The sequence below is a fragment of the Macaca mulatta genome, chromosome 3 (assembly GCF_049350105.2).
Source record: "Macaca mulatta isolate MMU2019108-1 chromosome 3, T2T-MMU8v2.0, whole genome shotgun sequence".
NCBI lineage: Eukaryota > Metazoa > Chordata > Mammalia > Primates > Cercopithecidae > Macaca > Macaca mulatta.
Window position 1 is genome coordinate 99,111,781 of NC_133408.1, and position 25,666 is coordinate 99,137,446.

A 25,666-nucleotide genomic window follows, 5' to 3' on the forward strand; every position below is an offset into this window, starting at 1 on the left:
CTGTGCCGTGCAGCAGGAAAGATAGTTCTGCTCCTTTTAAACCTCCTGGTCCCTTGGAAGCATGTACAAAGGATGACACCATGTCTAGAATTTTTCATGTGCAAGAGCTATCCACTCTGCACCAAGCATTATTCAACCTCTCCTTTGTCCACTGGTCTCCTATATACATCTCTCATTTCTCTGGCTTTGGAACTTTTGTTTGTCTGACTCTGAGGCCTCCAGCTCCATTGCCTAATCTCCTGGCTCATAGCTGATCTCCTGCCTCCAGGCTCAATCCTGCAACCTCCTTTCCTGTCTGCTTTAGCCTAGAGGGTAGATGTTGGACAGAAAGGAACCCAGGAAAGTTTCTGGCAAAGGCACTTACTCTACTGAGATGCTTTTAATTTTTTCCTTTCTCTTTTCCATCAGACTTTTGAAGTTATCTGGAAAAAAATAATCAAGTTTTGTGATGACTTCTAACTAAGAAGTCATAAAACTGAAACCTTCAGAATAGCTTTAGTCAAACACATGTTGAAAAGGTATGTCATACTCCTCCAAAGATATGCGGTGTGAAGCACACTTGAAAAGGCATGGGATGAGGAGTTACTGAAACAGTCAGGAATCTGATGAGGAATTTACAGACCTGCAAAGGCAAGGCATGCAGCCTGGAAATCTAACACTTTACACCAACTTTTTCCATTGAGCCAAGTGTGAGATAAGACACTGCTAATTCTAATCACATTGAAACATTTTCTATCTCATACATTATCATGGAAAATGGAAAAGGGCCATCTTGGAGTTATAAAGGTTTGTGTAGCTCCAAAAACTAGGTGGAGTTTAGGTGCTGGTTGAAAGGCCGTTAGCAAAGAAAGCACTTCAGCTGTTTTGGTGCTGTCATCCTTGGCACCTTGGGGTAGGCAGAATAATGAGCCCAAAGAGGTACATGTCCTCTTCCCTGGAACCTCTGAATATCTTACATTACACAGCAAAGGGGACTCTGCAGCTGTGATGAAGGATTTTGAGTTGGACAATTATCTTGAATTACCAGGGTGAGCCTAATGTAATCAGAGGAGGCTTTATAAAAGGGAGGCAGGAGTCAAGAGAAGTGATGACAGAAGCAGAGGTGAGGGTGATGTGGGGCCACGAGCCAAGGAATATGATCAGCCTTTAGAAGCTGGAAAAGGCAAAGAAATGGATTCTCCCTTAGAGCCCCCAGAAGGAACAGAGCCCTGCCAACCCATTTGAGAACTCTGACCTTACATAAGTGCAAGCTGGTAACTTTGTATTATGTTAGCCACTAGATTTGAGGTAATTTGTTATAGCAGCAACAAGAAACCAATACATGTCTCTGATCTCACTCCCATGTTCAGTCCTTCAGCAAATCTAGTTGGAGAATGTCTTAGGTCTTCTAGGGACCAGGCTAAGAGAGAAGATATTGAAGTTGTATGTGAAACCACAACTCATGTAGTGGCAGCTCTTCACTGACTGCACAGGAGCAACCTTGCAAGTGGCCACGGCAAGTTCCATGAAGAGGGCTGCAAGAAATGCCAGACACATTAGGACAATCAATGCATTTACTGAGTCACAAAGATGGGCTTCAAACCAGGCCTGGGATGATCTCCACCCTCACTGTCAAGTACTCTCTAGGGGAACTTGTAAGAGTAGTTGGGATCCACTACTGGAGAAATCCAAGAGACAGGCGAGGATATTACTCACTGACACCAGTATACATACTCCTATCATGCCTTTTATCTTCTCACAGAAATTCCACTCTTCCCCTCAGGCTCTCCTTGTACTTCTAAACTCCTCTCTCCTCCAGGGAAGCTTATCTTCAAGACAAGATCTGATAAACCTATTTGCTAGAAAGTAAACAATGACTGCAACATTTAAACCATACCTCCAAGGGGTATCTGCTTTTATTTTTATTTTTTCCTTTCCAACTTTCATTTTAGGTTCAACGGCTACATGCACAGGTTTGTTCCATGAATAAATTGTGTGCTGTGGGGGTTTGGTGTACAGATTATTTTGTCACCCAGGTAATGAGCATAGTACCCAATAGGTAGTGTTTGAATCGTCATCCTCCTCCCACCCTCCACCCTCAAGCTGGCCCGGTGCCTGTTGTTCCCTTCTTTGTATCCATGTGTATGCAATGTTCAGCTCCCACTTATAAGTGAGAACATGTGGTATTTGGTTGTCTGTTCCTGTATTAATTTTCTTACGATAACAGCCTCCAGCTCCATCCATGTTGCTGCAAAGGACATGATTTTATTCTTTTTTAAGGCTACATAGTATTCCATGGTGCACATGTACTACATTTTCTTTATCCAGTTTGCTGTTGATGGACATCTAGTTTGATTCCATGTCTTTGCTATTGTGAATAGTACTGTGATGAACATGTGCTTGCATGTGTCTTTATGGTAGAATGATTTATATTTTGGGGGATATATATCCAGTAATAGGGTTGTTTGGTTAAATGGTAGTTCAACTGGTAGTTTGGTTAGTAAGTTCTTTGAGAAATCTTCAAAGTGCTTTCCACAGCAGTTGAACTAATTTACACTCCCATCAGCAGTAAATGTTCCCTTTTCTCACACCTCACAAGCATCTCTTGTTTTTTTTTTACTTTAATAACAGCCATTCTGACTGGTGTGAGATGGTATCTCATTGTGGTTTTGATTTACATTTCTCTGATGGTTTGTGACGTTGAGCATTTCTTCATATGCTTGTTGGCTGTGTGTATGTCTTCTTTTGAGAAGTGTCTGCTCATGTCCTTTGCCCATTTTTTTAAAAAATGGGGTTGTTTGTTTTTTTGGCTTGTTTAAGTTCCATAGATTCAGGATATTAGACCTTTGTTAGATGCATGGGTATTCGCTTTTTAACAAAGATCAGAATAAGACTATAAGTGCCTTGAGGACTAAAACTACATTCGGGTTCTCTATCATTGGCATCTCTCATCCCTAATAACACGCCTGGAACTAAGTTGGCCTTAGATCAATACTTACTAAATGAATTAATAAAATTGTACCAGTAGACAGCATATCCCCTCCTATGCTATCTCCCCTAAATGTCAGCACTTCCTGATACAGAGATAAAAACCTGTTTTCATGACAGCTCTAAAACAAATGAGACCTTGGGAAAAGGCTTACTAAAAATAATCATCATGCTTATGTTACTTTAGCTTTCAAATCACTTTTTAGAACACCAACTTAATTATTCTAATGATGCAAAATCTTTCTTAAAAGTGGTGAGTACAGAAGGGTCATGTGACTTGAGACATGACATTGCCACAGTAGATGAGAAATGGAAAATAAAATTTTAAAGTTTCAATTTGACTGAACAACAAGGGGTACAGCTCTCTAAATTACCATGTAGCTTTGATGAGCATTCACAAAGCCTTCATTTACTTAGAACTTCAAAGCACAAGATCGCTCTGTCCAGAAAGCTCCTATGTTCACCCTTAAAACCTCATCATTGACTGAGACTTTAAAAATCCCATGCAAACTTAAGAGTTATAACCTGGGGCCAATGGAGGGCTTCAATGAGGTTTATGGGTGGGCCCCACTAAATTTTATGATTTTGTGCAATGAATTATTTTAAAAGAATGAGTCTGATCGAGGAAGGTTTAGAACCTGCTGCTTTAAGAAATGGTACCAGACATTATGTCATTACCATAATGAAAATCTATCCTTTTTTGGTGTTATGATCTCAAATAATTAATCTTTTCATTCAGTCAGTTGGTCACCATATCAGTTTCTTATTGCTGCGGTAACAAATTACCATATACTTGGTTGCTTAAAATAACACAAATTTATTATACAACAGTTCTGGAGGTCAGAAGTCTGAAACAGTTCAAGGTAAAATCAAGGTGTTGGCAGGGCTGCATTCCTCCTGGAGCTCTAGGGAAAGAGAATCCACTTCTTGGCCTTTTCCAGCTTCTAGAGGCTGCCAGCAGTCCTGGGCTGGTGGTCCCCTTGCATCTTCAAGGCCAGCATCGGCCCGTTGAGTCTTTCTCACTTTGCATTCTTCTGAAACTGACCCTGCTGTCTCCCTCTTTCACATTTAAAGGACCCTTGTGAATATATCAGGCCCACAGGAAGATCCAGGATAATCTCCCTATCTCAAGATCAGCTGAGAGCAACCTTAAGCCCATCTCCAACCTTAATTCCCACTAGCCACACAACTTATTTATAGGTTCCAGGTGGATGTGGACATCTTGGGTGGGGGTGCATTTTTCTACTTACTACAGTTACTTAACACCTGTTTTGAGCACCCACTTCTAGTATGAGATTTCGTTAGAGATTTTGAGGATAAACTTTCTGACGTGGTCCTCACTTTTCAGGTGACAACAATAAAAGATGATGACAATAGCTGCCATTGCGGAGCATTTGCTCTGTGCTACTCCATTCGAGGCATATGACACGACTTAACTCATTTAATCATAAAACAGCCTAGGATTTAGGTGATATGATTATCACTATTATAAAGAAAAGGAAATGAGGCACAAAGAGCCTGTGTTTCCTGCCCAGATCACATAACTAGTTTGGTGGCAAGGTGCAGTTTAAACACAGGCACTCGGACACTGGCACCTGAGCTCTGAATCTGTACTAGTTTGCTCTCTAGTATGACATTGAGAAAACTTAAAGAAAGAGGGGGCATTAATTAAGGAAACAAAAGCAATATAAATCGTTGAAATAATGTGAATGTTCAAGCTAAATAAGGACAATGGAAATTAAGATAAGTCATAACAAGGATGTTAAAAAGGTTGGACCATAATATGTACACGAGGACAATTCAGTGAAAATAATCAATGAATAGTCATTGTCACCACTGTCTGTTTAAAATAATGTCTGTCATAAAAATAACTGAAGTTTTCATAGGGAGTATAAATAACAGTTAGAAAGAAGCCTGCAAAATTTAATGGTATCCTGCATTCAACAAGCATTCAACAACTCTAAAATATGTGAGTGCACACCGATGGGATACATGATCAGCTCAGATGGAAAGGAATGACCTCAACCAAGCCCCAACACTGTGAAAAAGATGCACCGCTATTCTTGGATGGAAATAAATATATCAGATCACTCATCGTGTTTTCAGGTTTGAAGCTACCAGAATGAAATTAAGTCTGCAAAATTCAAGGATGACTGCTTCTTAGACATGGAAATAGTATCTGTTGAATATAACTCTACAGGAAAAAGAAAAAGGAGCGCCAGAGACTATTGTTTCTCAAAGGGAGAAAGCAGCTGGTACTCCAGGAGAGTAATTTACTAAGGCTTCCTGGCTGCAGACATAAAAGGATGAGAAGAAATCTGACAAGATGAGAATAAGAGTTGGCCACTAAACTAGAGAAAAGGTTAGGAAAGTACAAAGGATTTTTTTTTTTTATAGCTTTGAAAGGAAGACTGAAAGAAAGAGTAAGAAAAGAGAAATTTTTATTTTAAAGTCTCATTTCACTCTAATTCTGACTATAAAAAAAAATGACAGCAGGGTCCTGAATCTATTGTTTCCCAATGAAGTCCTCATAAAACGTCCTAGGTTTGTAAGTCTGTTTACAAATCCAAAGAGGAATTTCCTCTCTGGCCTTTCTCAAGCACAGCCCAGGGTCTCAGTAGTCAAAGCGTGCTGTTTCTGCTCCTAACACAATCACCAGGAATTCTATGATTCAAAAACAAAGACACTGGAGGGAAGAGTTGTTGCTGTTTGCGTAAGGAAAAGTGGTTTACCCTTCAAGTGATTGACCCGTTCTGTAAGATTATTAGAAGTAAAAATAAATACTTAAGCTGCAACAACCTGCAGACACTCAATTAGTAAGATGATCTGTTCAGGTAGGAATCGTGATCACATGTGATGATAAAGATGAACAACAAGCAACATACGACCAAAAAAGGAAGCACCGTGTTTAACTAAAAATACAGAATGTTCAAGAAGCAGCCTGTATTGCCCTTATACACTGTAACCAATAATTTAAAGTGCTAATGATAGTATCAGAGCTATAATTTGGTCCCAAAAGAAACGTCTAAAAGGCTAAAATAAATACGTTGGAAAACATCCACCCCCAAAAGTGCAGTACTAATTTTTTTTTCATATTTCCACAGCAGTGCCCCTACGCAATCTTTGGACTTTGCTGAGAACAGTATGTCACCATTAAGGAGATATCTCTTTGTTGCAGTTGCTTAATAGCTCAGTACATCAGATGAGGGAAAATAAATGGCACAGCACACAAGGTGGGGATGGGCTGGCTCTGCATAATGCAGTAAAGACAGGTATGTAGATAATATTGTCCTTTTATATAAAAATGATGCCATCGAACATCCTCCTCCTCCAAAACACACACCTTTTCTCCTACCGGTGATGAATTTTTGTTCATTTCACCATACTCTCCCAGTTCTTCTGCTATCACATAACCTGTTTGCTGTGGTTGCAGAATACCGTGGCAGTATTTAAATAGCGGACCAAGTACCAAGGTCACACTGGCTCCTTGTGCAACCAACTTTGAGCCAAAATTAAGCCAGCAGATACACAGTGATGTACAGAATATTTTTCCCCAAAGCAAGCACAGTACTGGATCAGACACATGCCGTATAGCTTATTGGAACGGTTCCGTGTCCTCCTGCCAGGCTCATCACAATGCACTTGGCAGTTTGGTATGCTGGAAAAAAGGTTTATGAATTCCTGGTTGTGTGATCACAGACCAGACAAGTAACCTTGCTGTACCACATATGCAAAATGGGCCTAATAAAAATGCTTGCTGGTACCATAAGGTATTTTAAGATGCAAACTGATTATACACCTGGATGTACTTTGTAATAAGTAAATATTAAAGTACAATGTCTAGACCTGAGTAAATAAAGAATTGTCACTACAGGAAATGAAAAAGGTTTTGTAGATAAGACACAAAAAATATTTCATTGGGTATGTTAAACAGGAATGGATATTTTGTGGAGAAAAAAAGACAAAAATCAGACCAGTTGATCATCTTTAAATATGTAAAAATCTTTCATTGAGCAGCTGAAATAAAAACAACTGAATTAAAGATTTGTTTGTATTTTTAAGAAAGAGGAGCGGCTGGGTGCGGTGGCTCACGCCTGTAATCCCAGCACTTTGGGAGGCCGAGGCAGGCGGATCACCAGGTCAGGAGATCGAGACCATCCTGGCTAACACGGTGAAACTCCGTCTCTACTAAAAATACAAAAAAATTAGCTGGGTGTGGTGGCTCGTGCCTGTAGTCCCAACTACTCGGGAGGCTGAGGCAGGAGAATGGCATGAACCCAGGAGGTGGAGCTTGAAGTGAGCTGAGATCACGCCACTGCACTCCAGCCTGGGCGACACAGAGAGACTCCATCTCAAAAAAAAAAAAAAAAAAAAGAAAGAAAGAAAGAAAAAAAGAAAGAGAAGGCCTGGCACGGCGGCTCACGCCTGTAGTCCCAGCACTTTGGGAGGCTGAAGTGGGAGGATCACTTAAGGACAGGAGTTCGAGACCAGCCTGGCCAACATGGTGAAACTCTGTCTCTACTAAGAGTACAAAATTTAGCCAGGCGTGGTGGCACATGCCTGTAGTCCCAGCTACTCGGGAGGCTGAGGCACAAGAATCACTTGAGCCCAGGAGGCAGAGGCTGCAGTGAGCTGAGATCATGCCACTGCACTCCAGCCTGGGAGACACAGCAAGACTCTGTCTCAAAAAAAAAAAAAAAGAAAGAGGAATTGGGTTTACATTATTTTATAAAAGATTTAGGTAAGTTATTTTTACAAAGAATTTCTGTTTAGTTAGAATTGGGATACAGTAAGACAACACAATGTGTGTCCCTAGAAATCTTAACTAGGCAAACACTTTTCTGAGGCAACCAAATACAAGCATTCCAGAAAACAGCCAAATCATCTTAGATAGCCTTTTAACGCAAAGTTGGCAATTTTTTCTCTAAAGGGCCAGACAGTGAATACTTGACACTTTCCAGGCCACACAGTCGCTATCACAAGTATTCATCTCTGCTAGGGTAGTGGGAAAGCAGCCATCGACAATACCTAAACAAATGGGCACGGCTGGATTCTGAAAAACTTTATTTATTTATTTATTTATTTATTTACTTTTGAGACAGGGTCTCCCTCTGTCTCCCAGGCTGGAGTGCAGTGGTGTGATCTCAGCTCACTGCAGCCTTGACCTCCTGGACTTGAGCAATCCATCTCCCTCAGCTTCCCAAGTAGCTGATACTACAGGCACATGCCACCAAGCCCAGCTAATTTTTGTACTTTTGAAGAGATGGGGTCTCCCCATGTTGCCCAGTCTGGTCTTGAACCCCGGGGCTCAAACAATCTTCCCGCCCTCCGGAAGAGTTAATATTACAGGCGTGAGCCACCATGCCCAGCTCCAGTGAAACTTTATTTACAACAAAATGTGTCAGGTTGGATTTGGCTGGTAGTACATCATTTTCCAATTCTTCAATCTAAAGGTTCTTTCCAGTTCTAGGATTCTAAGCTGCAAAACACAGCTGTAGCAAATAGTGACAAACCAAAAGAAAATGAAAAATAACAGTATACTACTGAATCTGAATGGTGTGTCACTGGAGCCAATGCCATTCTTTCTATCTAGATCTTGGGAATATAATTAATAGATCTTCATAATCAGCTCATTAGGATAATACATCATCAGTGATTTTTTTTTCCTTTTTAGCAAAACATAAAAATGTTTACATATGTTTATAGCTGTGATACCCAGACTTTGTAATCCAAGTGTATAATATTACAATCTGGTGCACTAGGAAGCATATGCCATCTGCTCAGCTTCTTCATCCTGCCTGCCAATGGGAAGTATTTTTAGATAAGGTAAAGACATGTGTGGGTAGACACTACCTTTGTCCTTTTTCTAGCTGCTATTCTTTTGTCACTCTTTTATCTCATCCTTCTTCCTCACCCCACCCCACTCTTGCAAAGCACATTGAAACAACACCCTTATTGCAAGGAGGAGGTCAAGAGCAGGGAGGAGCTGGTCAGTCCAGGTGAGGGGGCCACAGCTGGGCAAACCACTCCAGAGAGCTTTCAGGGTGAAAGCTGGCAATCGAGTCCATCCCTGAATCCATGGACCAGAAAGGAGAGCATGTCACTCCACTCAGAAATCATGCCCAACTGGAGTGGAGTGAGAGCAAAAGGAAGAGTGGGCGTGAAAGCAGAGCTCAGGAAGGAGGGCGGCTGCAGCACCAGAGGCCCATTTTTTTTGGCACCCTGCCCCAGGGCATGTGGGTGGACTGGCCTCCTTGAAACCTTGGGGTTAAAGGAGACAAACAGCCCCCCTTACTACTGTGCCTGCAGCCAAAGCACCTTGGACTTTGATCACATCAAATTCTCTGCCCTTGATGTATTTATTTCCCAATATTGCCCAACGAGGTTTTGTGTTTTTGTTTGTTTGTTTCGTCTAACTAGTGAAAGGAATCACATAGTGCTGGTCTAGTCATTTTAAAGATGTAATACACACACATATATGTTTATTATGCATTTCATATTACACATTCACATATAAATATGTGTATATGTACACAGTCATGTGTGGCTTAACAGGGTATGTTCTCAAAAATTCATTGTGAGGGGAGTTTGTGTTGTGCGAACACCATAGCGTGTGCTTACACAAACCTAGACAGGTACGCTGGAGCCTATTGCTCCTGGGCTACAAACCTGTACAGCATGGTATGATACTGAATACTGTAGGCAATTATAGCACAATGGAAAGTATTTGTGTATCTAAATGTAGGAAAGGTATAGTAAAAATACTGTATTATAATCTTATGGAACCACTGTGGTATAAGGAGTCTGTCGATGACAGAAACATCGTGGTGTGGCACACGACTCTCTCTTTGTCTCTCTCTCCACATACACACAAACTCATACACACACACACACACACATATATTAGTGTGTGTACAGGTTTTTTTTTTTTTTTAAGGCAGCTTCTATGTTAATTAGAAGCAATGACTTGTAGATATCCAGATTTTAAGGTAACTTGATACCATGTTTAGAACTCAGAAAATATATAGGGCTGAGAATTTGTCATACAATCTGAAGCCTTTAATTTAACAATAAGCTTGTTGGATGCCAGCATCCATGGATGAAGGAAGATTTTTCAATCTTGATTTATGAATAGGAAACGCAGGCTAAAACAAGGAAAGAGTGAAATTCTTTTGAACTTGGACTATAGATACTTGGTGTGTATAACTCGGATTACTTCTATTCCAAGTGACAGACGACAGAAGCACCGATTCCAATTGGCTTAAGCGAAAGAGGGGAGGGAAAGTGCTGAGGAAGTCAAAAGGTCAGGAACAGAACTTCAACCACTACTGGATTCAGGTTCCAACAATGAAAATCAGAATTCACTTCTCCATCTCTCAGCTCTGCCTCCACAGGAGTGTGGTCTATCTCAGGTCCCAGGCAGGTGACAGCAAAATGTCTACGGTTCAAATCCAGCAAGCAAAAGCTAGAGCAATGGCCAATAATTCCAATGAGGTCATCTTCCCTTTCTGGCCCAATCCCTGAGGTTCTGGGCGAAGCCGGAGTCATGAGCCACCCCAGGAAGCTGCAGACCTATATGGACTCATGATAAAGTGGACACCATAAGAAAATTAGGGGCTTTTACCACGAGAAGTAGTAGTTCTCGACAGCAGACAAGCCTTTAACAAGGAACTCAGTACATCCATCCCTCTAGAACAAGGAACAATTTAATGATGTACAGGATGCTGATGGCAGAAAGGAGATCACTGAGTTGGGAAAGTGACTCTAAGTCAGAAAAATATGAAAATGGAAACTGGATAGTTTGATGTAGGCTGCAGTACCGAGCAAGGCATGGAGACATCTTCTCAAGAAGCTGCCTGCTGCCAGCGGGGTGCACCACTGTCACAGTGGGAGCTGTTGGGAAAACAAGATCCACGAACTCTGCCGAAACACATAGTCTGCACTAATGCTAGACTAGACACTGAAGTAGAATAGTCCTAGAATAGTCTTAACAAAATGACAGCATCATGTCCCATGTCGCCATAGATCTAACGTCTTGAGGTCAGGGACCATTTATGACACCCTCATCTGCACAGCAGTGACAGGAACTGTGTGTGTGTATTCATTACAACTTCATTCTGAAAACACGAACGCTTTCTACATATGTCACAGCGTTGGCAGCCTTTTTCATTCTCCATTTTGTAGATGGGAGACTTAAGGACTAGGTTAAGGAAACTCATTTCAGGGAAAAACAAAGACAAAAATAGGTTATCAAAAACCTTACAATAAAATTATCTTCATTATGTGAATTATTTGGGGCATACATGGAAGACATTAAAAGCAAAATTAGGATCACCAGGATAATTCTAGAGGAAACTTGAAAAGTCATAGTATAGCCAAATTGATATAAATTTTACTCTGATTGTATAAATGGATTTTTATTTTGATTTTTTATACTGAGTGAGTGTTCCACTCCCTACATTGCTATATATGTAACAGCATATGACATTTTAGCCACACTCTTAAAATACACAGACTCAAGCTGATGCTAGTGGTTACTGTGCACTGAAAATGAATAGGATAAAACTCTGTGAAGTTTCCAAGAAGGAACTAAGACAGTAACTGTCTTCATGGCAGGAAATATTGTTTATTTTTCTATTGAAAAAAAAAATTAGATGTGCTGTTTTTCAGCTGACTATAAAAAACCAGTGATTCTTTGTGTTTCACGCTGCTGCATTCTGTGGGCCGGGCTATCCCCAGACTTACCTAACTTACATCATGGAAGTTTTCAAAAAGCCTAAATACTTAAGGACTTTTGTTCCTTTTTCCCCACTCATAATAATAGATTTCTGAAAGACCATTTAAAAATGTTAAATTTCCCTTCATTTTTTTCAAGTATTTGTAACACTACAGGCAATCAATTGAGAAAAGACAGCTCATTGTTCTATGTTTTTTCCCCACAGAGTATTTATGTCTCAAAAGATATTTTTTAAGAAGAAAAGTTACTTAATACCTCTCCCTAGCCAGCCCAGAAATTGTTATAAATTCAAAATTCATTCTTGTACAATGTTCTTAATTATAAGATAAGTAATCTTGCTGTGTTAGTTTAATTCTATCCTATTTATCTTCTCAAGTAGAATGACACATTGCAAATACCATTTGGGGAGTTTTATTAATAAATGCCTAATCCCATGGCTTGTAGGACATGTCTCAGAATAATGTTTTAACTACAGCAATGCTCATTGACTAACACCGTTTCAATAGTAACTGTCCCTTAACGTGAGGCAAGGCATCTTTTCCAGTGTGATTAGTGGTGATTCCTCAAAAAAAGGTCTCAAAGTGCTCACAGCAGGTGATTAGCTCTAGTCTCCTTGCGCCTTCAAAACGTAGCAAGGATTATCAGCTTTGTTCTACTTCTGGATTACATTTTCCATATCCTGTAAAACCAGGATAGGAAATGAAGAGTGATGCTAAACCACAGCACTAATGTCCTATACAATCAAACTCAGTTTTGCAAAACAAATATTTGGAGTTAATGCTCTAAACATGCATATACACCTGTCTGTAGAAATGGATAGTCAGAAGGCGCTCAGGCACACACACTTGCACACAGTTCTTCATATATTGGTTTTGGTGGGCTGATCTGGGAACTTCATCACTGTATATGTTATTGTTTGCTATTGTTCCTTTTAGAGTCCATACATATATATGAGCCTAAACAACTACTCTACAATAAAGTTTACAGATTTGATAGCAACAAATCTTTCCAGGCTAATTCTCTATGTCCAGGTACAACAGGACAATGTTATGATTAGGCCATGCTTTCCTCCTCTTGATTTAGACAAATTATGGATTAAATTAAATTATTCGTGAAGCATTTGATGACAATCAGGAGAAAAAAATTACATTTATATTCTATCTGTTTTAAATCTATAAGGAGTTTGAAAAGGGCTCCATTTCAGATCTCTGGCTTTAGCAATTGCCTGCAACTAAAAGCAATCTTGCTGTGATTGAAAATGGAGGTGTCAACTCAGGCAGGCTACAAATTGCCAACAGAGGGAATAGCCATTTTAAATTACTTCCAAAGCCCAAATAAATTCTCCTGAATGGAAATCTGCCTTTATCCTTATTTTCTATCTCCAGTGATGATATGTGTTTTACTCATTATGAATCATTCTCTCCATTCCTTTCTACTAAGGTAAAGAACAATGAGAAAAGTACACTTACAGACAGCACTATGCTGGGCTCTGTTTATGGCATAAGGCATATAACAGATAAGATTATCTGGTGATTTAACATATGAAAAAATATAACTTATGTTTGAATAGCACTTCAGCAACTATAAGATTATTTTAAATATAGAAATGAACACATGGTGGAAAATTCTCTGTTAACTTTAAATCCCTGTATGGATTAGCTGTTATAGGCCATTTCAATTGTTCCTCACAATAATCTCTTTGGTAAACAGAGAAGATATAACCTTCCATAATTTCTGCAGATACTTAAAACTGAGACAAAGATATTAAGTGACTAGGGTCACACAGTAATGGCAGAAATGGGCCCTGACAGCTTTAGCTTCTGAATTTCTCTTCTGTAATCTCTCTTTAAACCAAGCAGGCTTTAGAAATAAGCTCTGTGCATTCAACACACATAGAAAAAATGTTTGTACTGTGAAGTTCCTTCTCACTATAACTTAATGTTACTTAGTTATGAATATAACTTAATTAAAATTTAATCGTATCTGACCATGGCCTAAAAGTCTATCCTTTTCAGTTATATTTACTGTGTTTACACGGAGTATCACTTAATCACAAATTGTTTCATAATTTTTCATAATTGGAACATTTCTGGAGGAAAAAAGAACTACATTAATGACTAAGAAGTAAGGGCTTCTTAATTTGGACAGCAATCCCACCTAATTGGTCGTGTTTCAGAAGTGGCCCTTAGAATGTTCCAATTTTAGAACATCAGCTGTGACAGTCCTTCCCGCCATGTTTATTTGCTGCTGCTACTCCTGCAGTGTTTTCAACAGTCTGGCCCACCTTTCCCGTGATGAAAGGCTTCCTGTTCTTGAAATAGAAAAGATTTGAATTTTACTGCCTATAGGGTTTTAGGGAGCCAAGTCAAAAGAATTTTAAGAGTTTTAAGTCAATAAGAAATGGTGCATGGGTATGGTGTCAATACATCACAGCTAAAATTTTCATTCACTGCTGGTGGAAGGACAAACTAGAAAGGGATTAGAAACCTGTTGGGCAGTGTTGTGTAAAGCTGAATATATTATATGTACCTCATGACCTAGCAATTCCAAGTGTATATAACAGAAATGTGTGCATATGTGCATACATAAGAATATTCATAGCAATATTTTTTGTAATAATCCCAAATTGGAAGCAACCCAAAAGTCTATCAGTCACAGAATTAATAAGTGTATACAATTAAATTTATAGAAATTGGAATCGCCTACAGCAATAAAAAAGAATGAACCACAGGTAGACATAACATATAGATAGATTTCAATATATGGATGTTGAGTAAAATAACCCAAATACGAATGTCTACATAAGTAAATCTTATATGATTCCATGCATATAAAATTCAAAAACAGGCAAAATTAATTTACAGCTATGAAGTCAGCATAGTGATTAATATGGGGAGTGGTGATAATTAGTATTTCATTGGACCTAAGTATATTAGCTATAGCTACCTGGATGGTATGAGAAGGCTGTGGACACAAGGCAAGACTAAATCAATGAGAGGGGTGTGGTATGCCACTGCCAAAAATTGGAAAAAGACCCGATCATATAGGATTTGAACCATAAGGACAGAGCGGACAGAGTGAATTATTTTCTCCAGGTCACCAAAAATCTGCAATAATAGCTTAACATCGTCAGTCTTTTACATTTTAGCAATTCTGGTGGGTGGGTGGTGATATAACATTGTTATTTTTATTTGCATTTTTCTCATGACTAATAATGTTGAGCATCTTTTTATGTTTATAGTAAATTGTGATATTCTCTTCTCTGAAAGCTTTTTCAAGTATTTTTCCCACATTTGAATTGGGTTGACTATACTTTTCCAACTGCTGTGTAAGATTCTTGACATACTTTGGATACAAGTACTTTGTCAGATATGCATATGTCTGTAACCATTACTACTGAACTCTATTCTATTCCTTTGCTCTATTCATGTATCCTTGAGCCAGTATCATAGTATCTTAATTATTGCTGCTTTATAATAAGTCTTACTATCTAACAATGTAAGTTCTCCATGTTTTTTCTTCTTTAGTTAGTATTGCTTCAGTTATTCTTGGTGCTTTGTATTTCCACTTAAATTTTTGAACCAGCCTGACAATTTTCACAAAAATTAACTGATTTTTATTGGGATTGCATTGAATCTATTAATCAAATTAGGAGAAATTGTATCTTTACAATCATCTAATCCAGGCACATGATTATATCACTCCATTTATTTAAATAATCTTCAGTTTTTTTCAATATATTTTGCAGTTTTCATTGTAAAAGTTTTGAACATCTCTCATTAGATTTATTGCTTCTTATTTCTGAGTTCTCTCTTCTGTTCCATTGGTCTGTGTGTCTGTTTTTGTACCAGTACCATGTTGTTTTGGTTACTGTGGCCTTGTAGTACAGTTTGAAGTCAGGTAGCATGATGCCTCCCACTTTGTTCTTTTTGCTTAGGATTGTCTTGGCTATTCAGGCTCTTTTTTGGCTCCATATGAATTTTTAAATTTTTTTTTCTAATTCTGTGAAGAATATCAATGGTAGCTTAATGGGAACAGCATTGAATCTATAAATTACTTTGGGCAGTATGGCCATTTTCACGATATTGATTCTTCCTATCCATGAGCATATAATCTTTTTCCATTTGTTTGTGTCCTCTCTGATTTACTTGAGCAGTGGTTTGTAGTTCTCCTTGAAGAGGTCCTTCACTTCCCTTGTTAGCTGTATTCCTAGGTATTTTATTCTCTTTGTGGCAATTGTGAATGGGAGTTCCTTCATGATTTGGCCCTCAGTTTGCCTGTTATTGGTGCATAGAAATGCAAGCAATTTTTGCACATTGATTTTAAAGATCTAAAAGCAGAAATACCATTTGACCCAGCAATTCCATTACTGGGTATATGCCCAAAAGAACATAAATCATCCTATTATAAAGATACATGCATGTGTATGTTCATTGCAGCACTATTCACAATACCAAAGACATGGAATCAACCCAAATGCCCATCAATGATAGACTGGATAAAGAAAATGTGGTATATATATATACACCATGGAATACTATGCAGTCATAAAAAGGAATGAGATCATGTCCTCTGCAGGGACATGAATGGAGCTGGAAGCTGTTATCCTAAGCAAATTGACGCAGGAACAGAAAACCAAACACCCCATGTTCTCACTTTTAAGTAGGAGCTGAACAATGAGAGCATATGGACATATGTGGGGAACAACACACTGGGGCCTGTTGTGGGTTGAGGAAGGGAGAGCATCAGGAAGAACAGCTAATGAATACTGGGCTTAATACCTAAATGGTGGGTTGATCTGTGCAGCAAACCACCATGGCACATGTTTACCTATGTAACAAACCTGCACATCCTACACATATACCCCAGAACTTAAAATAAAAGTTGAAGGAAAAAAAAATGATTTACTGCTAGGTACTTGATTTTTTAATGTTACTATAAATTATGGTTTAAAATTTCATTTTTGAATTATTTCTTGCTAGTATAGAGAGACTTGATTTTTTTACACTGACCTTGCATCCAGCATTCTTGTTAAAGTCACATTATTTTCAATAATTTTAAATTTTCTATATATATAATTATATAATTTGTGGAAAACAGTTTTACTTCATTCTTTTCAACCTTCACGACAATTTTTTTCTTGGCTTATTGCATTGGCTAGAATTGCAAATTGGTGATAATGAGCACTCTTTTCTTGTTCCCAAACTCAGAGAAATAATTTATTACTTTATCATTAAGTATGCAGTTACATAACATCAAAGAAATTCCCTTCTATTAGTTTGTTGAGAATTTTTATTATAACCAACTGTTGACTCAAATTAGCTTTCTCTACTGAAATAATTACATAATTTTCCTCTTTGATTCTTTTAATGAGGCTTTGATTGGTTTTTAAATGTTAAATCAACCATGGATTCCTGGAATAAATCCCATTTGATCACGATGTATTCTTTTATATATCCCTGAACTTGATTTGCTAAACAAATATTTTAAGATTCATGAAAGATACTGGGTGGTGATTTTCTTTACTAGTAAGTTCTTCTCAGACTTAGGTTAGGCTAATTTCACATATGATTTAAGAAATGTTTCATCTTTTTCTATTTTCTGTAAGAGTTTGTGTAAGATTGGCATTATTTCTTCCTTAAACATTTGGATGAATTTATTACTAAAGCAATATTGGTCTGAAATTAAATTTAGGGGAATTTAATTGTCACTTCAATTTAAATAATAAATTTAGGATTTTTCAGATTTTAAATTTCTTCTTATGTCCATTTTGGTAAGTTGTGTTTTTAAAAAAAAGTTGTCAATTTTCTCTAAGTTGTCAAATTTATTGACATAAAATTGATCATAGTATCTTATTATCTTTTTGATCTCTATGACATGTAGTAGTGATCTTGTTTTTTTCTGAAATTCATAACTTGTATTTTCTCTTCTTTTTTCTTTGATTGGTTTGCTAGAGATGTATCAATTATATTAATCTTTTCAAAAAAAACACAGTTGCTTTTGTTAATTTTCAAATATTATATATTGTTTCCTACTTCTATAATTTCTGCTTATTTTTGCTTTTTCTCTTTTTTTTTTTTTTTTTTTTTGAGAAGGGTCTCCTTCTGTGGCCCAAACTAGAGTGCAGTGGTGTGATCTCAGCTCACTGCAACCTCCGCCTCCCAGGCTCAAGCAATTATCATCTTTGGGTTTAATTTGCTGATTCTTTTCTTTTTTTTTTTTTTTTGAGACGGAGTCTCGCTCTGTCACCCAGGCTGGAGTGCAGTGGCCGGATCTCAGCTCACTGCAAGCTCCGCCTCCTGGGTTCACGCCATTCTCCTGCCTCAGCCTCCCGAGTAGCTGGGACTACAGGCGCCTGCCACCTCGCCCGGCTAAGTTTTTGTATTTTTAGTAGAGATGGGGTTTCACCGTGTTAGCCAGGATGGTCTCGATCTCCTGACCTCGTGATCCGCCCGTCTCGGCCTCCCAAAGTGCTGGGATTACAGGCTTGAGCCACCGCGCCCGGCCTAATTTGCTGATTATTTTCTAGTTTCTTGAGTTGGAGGTTTGAATCATTTATTTTCAACTTTTCCTTTTTTATATTTTTTATTTTTTTATTTTTTGAGACAGAGTCTTGTTCTATCACCCAGGCTGGAGTGCAATGGCACGATCTCAGCTCACTGCAACCTCCGCCTCCCAGGTTCAAGTGATTCTCCTGCCTCAGCCTCCTGAGTAGCTGGGACTATAGGCATGTGCCACCACGCCAGGCTAATTTTTTGTATTTTAGTAGAGACGGGGTTTCACCGTGTTAGCCAGGATCGTCTTGATCTCCTGACCTTGTGATCTACCCACCTTAGCCTCCGAAAGTGCTGGGATTACAGGCGTGAGCCACCGTGCCAGGCCAACTTCCTTTTATCATTAACAAATATCCCTCTTTATCTCTCATGATAATTTTTTCATTAAAGTCTACTTTGTCTGCTATTAATATGGTTATAGCTTTCTTTTAGTTAATTTTTGCATGGTATATAAATTTCTAACATTTTACTTTCAATCTTTCTCAGTCTACATAGTGTATCTTAAATTTTAAACTTAGTAAAGTATCTTAAAACCTACTAGATTTAAACTTACTACAGCTGGTTATCCGTATCCAGCCTGGCAGTCTTTTAATAGGATTGCTGAAATATACATTTAATATAATTACTGATATAGTTTCTTATAAGTCTACCATCTTAATTTGTTTTCCATTTACCACACCTATTCTTTGTTCCTGTATTTCTTCTTTTCACTTTCTTTTTAGTCAATCAAGTGTTTTTTAAATTATTTTTCTCCCTTATTAGAATTTTAATTGAGCTTCTTGTATTATTATTTTAATGATTACCCTAAAGATGATAAAATACACCTTTGACTTATTTCAGTCCTCCTGAAATTCATAATTTTAACCTTTCCTAAACGATGTTTCTAAACAGCTTCCCGCACAGTCATTACCTTGACTACACATGAATAAATATAATTTGGCCTTAGCTCTAGGAGAGTCGACTTTTTCAGGTCTGAATGTGGCCCGGGCCACTGTGTTTTCAAAACCCATTCCTCATGATTCAGGATTTATAATAAGCACTGGATCAGTCTCTGACAGAGCCTGTCCGCATTTAAAACAGCCTAAACTTGTCTGTATTAGAACCTAACTTTAAAAGGCTTATCTTACTAGGATATAACCTTTTAGCACAGATACTGTATGATTCCACCACTCCACGTGCCTACCTTCACGAGGCATGACTTCTGCTATCTCGTATTTATGGTTACAGGTAAGAATGAAAGAGAGTTATGCTGGCGAGTGAGGGGGTGGAAGGTCAGGGTTGGGAGACAGGTGGGAGGGGACATCACAATCCCTAATGAGACTAACATCACCCAGGGCCTTTACAGCTTTGTAATTAGTTCCAATTAATTGTTTCCTTTTAACTGTCTTTTTTTTTTTTAATGTAAGATGGAAAGGGTTAAAACTACAGGCTAAAACTAGTTTTATTAATATCTGAACTCTACCAGTCAATTTTATGTTTTAAGCAAAAATGAACATCTTTTGATTGCAATGCTCTAGCTCATCAGGATGATAAGCCATCCAGCGAATCCTGGTTAAACTGCCCTACTCTCAGTTCCTTCAAATCCAGGAAGAGACATACACGTCCTTGCGCATAAGCATTAGTTCACATTCAGATTAAACTACTGCCTTCCAACCTGCTGCCCAAGGGATGATGCTGAGATGGCAAATTATCAGATATGTATCTTTTATTCAGATATCCTTAGGAGCACATGCACATTCTAAAGGAAATCACTTTTATTTGCTCCAAGCTATTAAAGTAAGAACTAGAATGAAAAACAGTAAACCGAAAAGACTTTAGGGCCTTAAAGACATCCTGTAACCTATATCCCAACTAAATATTTGCATTCAAATAGAAAGCACTGTTAGGATTCTTTCATCGTGAAGATTAATTTTCTATTTTAATTAGAAATATTTGATATGTCATAACTTTCAGGACATTTTTGGCTAACAAAAGTGCTAAGTGCTTGTATTAAATATTTCCACAATGGCCCTCCCAGTCTACACATTTTAACGCAGGTCATGATTTTACGGTCTCTTTTCCATTCAAACTGAAAGACTGATAGGGAGCCCTTGAGTAGTCTCCAGATAGGCTGCCGAAGCTAAGGAATGTCCCGCATGCATTTAGTTAGTTAAAAACATGCTGAGTCTTACATAATTACTGTGTTGAAGCAACGGCAGTGGTAGAGCAATAGGTCAGATAACTACTGTGGTTTACTCATTGCAAGGCACAGCCTGAGATAATAAAAAAATAATTATATGCACGAACCAGATTTTCCAAACCGCTTATTTCGTTTTCTAGGTCAGTATAGCTGGTCAAATCCCTCTGAAAGTTAAGTTCTCCAGCTGACCACAAATGGTTAGCTCGCTTACATTATTTCTGTAAAATGCTGCATATATTTAGATGTTCAAAGGACTATGATATTTATTCTGACTCTCTGGAGGTTTTTCCTCCTAATAAGTACTGTTAGTACGCTGGGGAGAAAGAGCAGATCAAAAGCAGTGCTCCTGTAAAAGCTTAACACCATCTTCATTACCACATAGTTAAAACCTCAGGTACATACAAATAAGTTCCGAACTGCTTAAGACTGAATCCATCCAACAATGCAAACATAGCATTCGCGTTTCATAAGTATAGTCAGTTAATTTCCCCTTCATTCTGATTCATCTGAGCCTCAATAATCTGCACTAAAAAATTGCCATGGTATTATTTTACTTTTATAGAAGAAAAATTGATATGTCAATTGGTCCTTGTGAATTCCAGGCTAGATCAGCGGTTTTCACTACCTTAAATTTAAAGCATCCACTATCTTAAACCAACACAGACCTGAACCAGCTCACTGAGAGGCTGGGGAGAGAGAAGAGCTCAGCCTCAAGGAGGCAAGAAGCAGGAAGAAGGGCAGGGGCCAAAACCTTGGCGGAATGATAAGCCAAAAAGTGACAAAGAAAGAAATGTAATTTGATAACGGATCTTATTTGAACATTTCCACAAAGTGATAATAGACAGTTTTAGGAAATATGGCCAGTGGGTTTCAAAATGGGCACATTTGCCCATTAGGAAGAGACAGCACTTGATAACAGTTTTTGGCAAGCTTCCAACCTTGTCAATTATCTCAATCCTAGTGCAGTCCTCAATCCTGGTGGGATTTCCACCTACCCAAGCGTCCTCTACCAATTTCCCCAACCCTAATTGTCTTTTCCTTCCTCTCAGATATACTGCAGAGTCTCCATGTCTCTGGAAATTAATCACTATTTGAGAGATTAATTGGAATTTTCAGGCTCTTAATTGTAATTTCCTCTTCCTCTGGCTTTTTTAATTTTGAGGAAAATCTACAAGGACTCTTTCAGCAACTAAAATGTATACTAAAAAAAAAAGAAGTTCCAGCCTCGCCCAACAATAGCTGCTTCTCTGTCATTTCTACTCTACAGCTTGCCAGTCACTACACCTGGAGAATTACTTAGGCTTAGTTACAAACTCCATCTGGGGATTTTAAGAAATTGGCTTACATAATAAGATTAATTATATATAACTATTTAAATGTTAAATGATATCATTTCCACTCTTTAAAAGAACGCATTCATATTCAGAATCAGTCACTTAAGAAAGAGGAGTACATAATTTAAAACCAAAAGAAAAGATAGTAGCTAATACTTTGTCCCATAGGTTATGGTCCTTGGAACATTTTCTTTCCCTGAGAAATTGAATCTGCCTTATTACACAGACATACACTTATGTGTGACATCCTACAAAGACATACATATACACTCACACATACTCACACACTAAAGACCTAACTTTCCAGCAGAAGCAAATCCTTGCCCTGGAATGACATAGCAACAAGTACTTTTAATTCCTATTGAACCAGAAGCAAATGTCTCCTGGCACAGAACATAAAATTGTAACTCAGATAGAAGAAAACACCTTAGGAAACAGACTTAGATTAGTGTGCTGATTTTAAAAAATGCTTTCCTGGTATTAAGGAGTTACAACTACAGTTCTGGCTCCAGGCTAAATCAGACCCTTTATGGGGACCTCTGGGAGGCCTCCCAAGACTGTGACATTTACAGAAGTAGAAAGAATGAGAAGTTGGGAGTGCCTCAAGTAGCTAGAACCACATACTCTGGGAAAAATGGACAGCGAATGCAGAGGACAGCTTTAGGCTTCTTTTCTGTCTAGGGGCTGTACCTGTGCCACTGTAAGAGTCCCCATGCAGAACTTCTGCTGGCATCTATGAAAGGGCACAAAAATCTCAGATTGGGTAATAATTTAAGGGAAAAGTTTGAACTAAAATATTTAATTGTTAATGACTTCACAAGTTCTGCAGAGTTTCACAGAGTTCGGATTCACTCTCAAACTGTGGACTGTGAACTCCTTTACAGTGAACTCCACGTCTCCACTTACTCAGTCATTCATCCAAAAAAAAAAGTTTCTAAGAAGTTCTGGTGTGGCAGTCTCTCTGCTAGTAGCTGGTGACCCAAGGGCCCCTCCCTTCCTGGAGTGACAGCCACTGAGAACAGACTGAATAAAGAGTCACAAGTGGACTGCTACATATCTCTTTATGTCCTCAAAGCCAAGCATGGTGGCTGGCATCCACTCTGCACTCACATTCTATGAAAGAGAGATGAGAAAGAGGAAAGAGAAACAATGAGAAAAATAAGGTTCAGGATACTGCCATCTCCCTGCCAAGTATCACAGATAAAATATTTGGGTAATTAACTAAGTAAGGGACATTCAATGTTGGATTCATATATAACACATATTCAAGTGTAAAAATATGTCCCTACCTCCATCTGAAATTATGACTATTAATCATCTTCAGAAACGACAAAGTTTTCAGTAATGTAGCCCATATCAATCAGTTTCTGGCCAATAAACTGTTGGTGAAGATTAGGAATGATACCACAGGAAGACGAGCATTACCATATTGACTGAAGGTAATAAATTCATGGAATAGAAGGAATTCTGTAAGAGTTGAGATCAACTTGAAGGCTCCTGTCAAAGAGTCAATACTGATCCACAAAGGCATTCCATCCTGGTAGAGATGAGGTATCCTAGAAAAGCCAGGTGTTTTTGTTTTTGTTTTTGTTTGTTTGTTTGTTTGTTTGTTTATTTTGAGCCAGAGTCTCACTCTGTCGCCCAGGCTGGAGTGCAGTGGCACCATCTCGGCTCACTGCAAGCTCCACCTCCCGGGCTCACGCCATTCTCCTGCCTCAGCCTCCCGAGTAGCTGGGACTACAGGCACTCGCCACCATGCATGGCTAACTTTGTATTTTTAGTAGAGACGGGGTTTCACCGTGTTAGCCAGGATGGTCTCAATCTCCTGACCTCGTGATCCACCCGTCTCGGCCTCCCAAAGTGCTGGGTTTACAGGCGTGACCCACCGCGCCCGGCCGAAAAGTCAGGTTTTAAAGAGGTTATAACGTATGGATAAAAGGGAATGACAGGCCAGACGACTAGGGAGAGGATACTCCAGCTCCTGCAAAGGAAAAGAAGTAAAACATTCACAAAATGTGAGGGCTGCTACTGCGTGCCAGAAACCATGCTAAGTCGCTGCGGTGGCAACGTGATGACTAAGACACAGGGCCCTGCTCCGGGTGTTTACCGATGATTACTCAAGAGCCACAGAAAAAAGAGGCCATATTTGAGCATAAACAGAAGTCTAAAAACGGAAATAGGATCTAATTGACTCATTTTTGGAGATGAGAAAGTATTTCTTAACCGGGGGGCTTTAGCGGCATCCAGAAATGCCATCCTTGGAATCAGGAAGGAGAAAACATGATCACGACTTCCTTTCATTAAGATCACTGGTGTTTCCCTTCTGAGATTACAGTGAATAAAGACACTGCTGATCAGATTAAAAAGGGCAATTATTGCTTGTGTGAATGCATGCACAAAGATTACAGTAATGCAGTACTCTTTTTTTTAAAAAGAGTCCCTATCTTTTAGAGATACCATCTGAAATATTTACAGATGAAATGATGCCAAGCCTGGGATTTGCTTCAAAATAATCCTGGGTATGGGGTGGAGTGAAGGTGAAACCAGGCTATGATGCGATCATTGTTGAAGCTGGACGGTAAGAGGTTCGTTATAGTTTTCTCTTTACTTTAAATATATTTGAAATGTTCTTTATAAAAAGTTATTAAAATATACATTTGTAATAAAAAGCCTGCTGAATATGTAGGGAAAGAAGAAACTTTTAAATGATCATTCAATAAAATAGTGCTACTCAGTGTAGCAAGTTAAAAAAATTAACAAAATCTCCTTGAACATTATTATTAAATAGCACTATGGGCCTATAGGGTGTTCTGTATACCGCAACCATGCCTTGAGCAGGCTAACTGAATTTACTACATCTTTGGAGTTTCTAGACCAATTTCTGATCTGTTTTCCAAGTTGCCGGTCACCACTCTAGAGTGGATCCTGAAACCAACTTGTGGGCCCTGATAGTTTTTAGATAAATGAATAGAAATACAATAGAAAAGACAGTATCAGAGCACATCACACATAACAGGATGAACTCTCTTTGTGGAACTTCTGTTTCTCTCTCTCTCTCTCTCTCTCTCTCTCTCTCTCTCTCTCTGTGTGTGTGTGTGTGTGTGTGTGTGTGTGTGTGTGTATGTGTGCCCGCATGCAGCATTTTTGTTTAGTCTAATCTCAACATAATAGCCAGAATGGGTCTGTTAAAACCTAAATCACAGCCGGGCGCAGTGGTTCACGCTGTAATCCCAGCACTTTGGGAGGCCGAGGCGGGCGGATCACCAGGTCAGGAGATCGAGACCATCCTGGCTAACATGGTGAAACCCCGTCTCGACTAAAAAAAATAAATAAATACAAAAAATTAGCTGGGCGTGGTGGTGGGCGACTGTAGTCCCAGCTACTCGGGAGGCTGAGGCAGGAGAATGGCGTGAACCCAGGAGGCGGAGCTTGGAGTGAGCCAAAATCGCGCCATTGCACTCCAGAATAGGTGACAGAGTGAGGCTCCGTCTCAAAAAAAAAAAAAAAAAAAAAAAAAAACCTAAGTCAGACCATGCCACTGTCTTCTAGAACCCTCCAGGGACAACCTATCTCAGTGTAAAAGCCAGAGTCCTTACAGTGGCCTACGAGGCCCTCCATGATCTGCCTCCTCCTCCCTGCCAGTCCTGTTTACCCCTTTCTCGCTCTCCTGGCCTTGTTTCTGTTCCTGGAACACACCAGGTACACTTTCGCGTCGGGACTCTGCAGCTGCAGTTCCTTCTGTCTGGAATGTTCTTTCTCCAAATATCTGCATGACTGACTCCCTCACCATCAAGTGTTACCTTCTCAGTAAAGCCTTCTCTGACCACTAAACTTAAAATTCAGACCCCCTTACGCCCAGCATTTCCTGTCTCCCTTCCTGCTTTATTTTTCTCCA

General features: G+C 38.9%; 1 protein-coding gene across 2 annotated transcripts in view; it reads right to left on the bottom strand.

Annotated features, from left to right (window-relative positions):
- Nucleotides 1-25,666, bottom strand: part of CHN2 (chimerin 2) — a 314,374-nt gene that overhangs the window by 272,964 nt on the left and 15,744 nt on the right.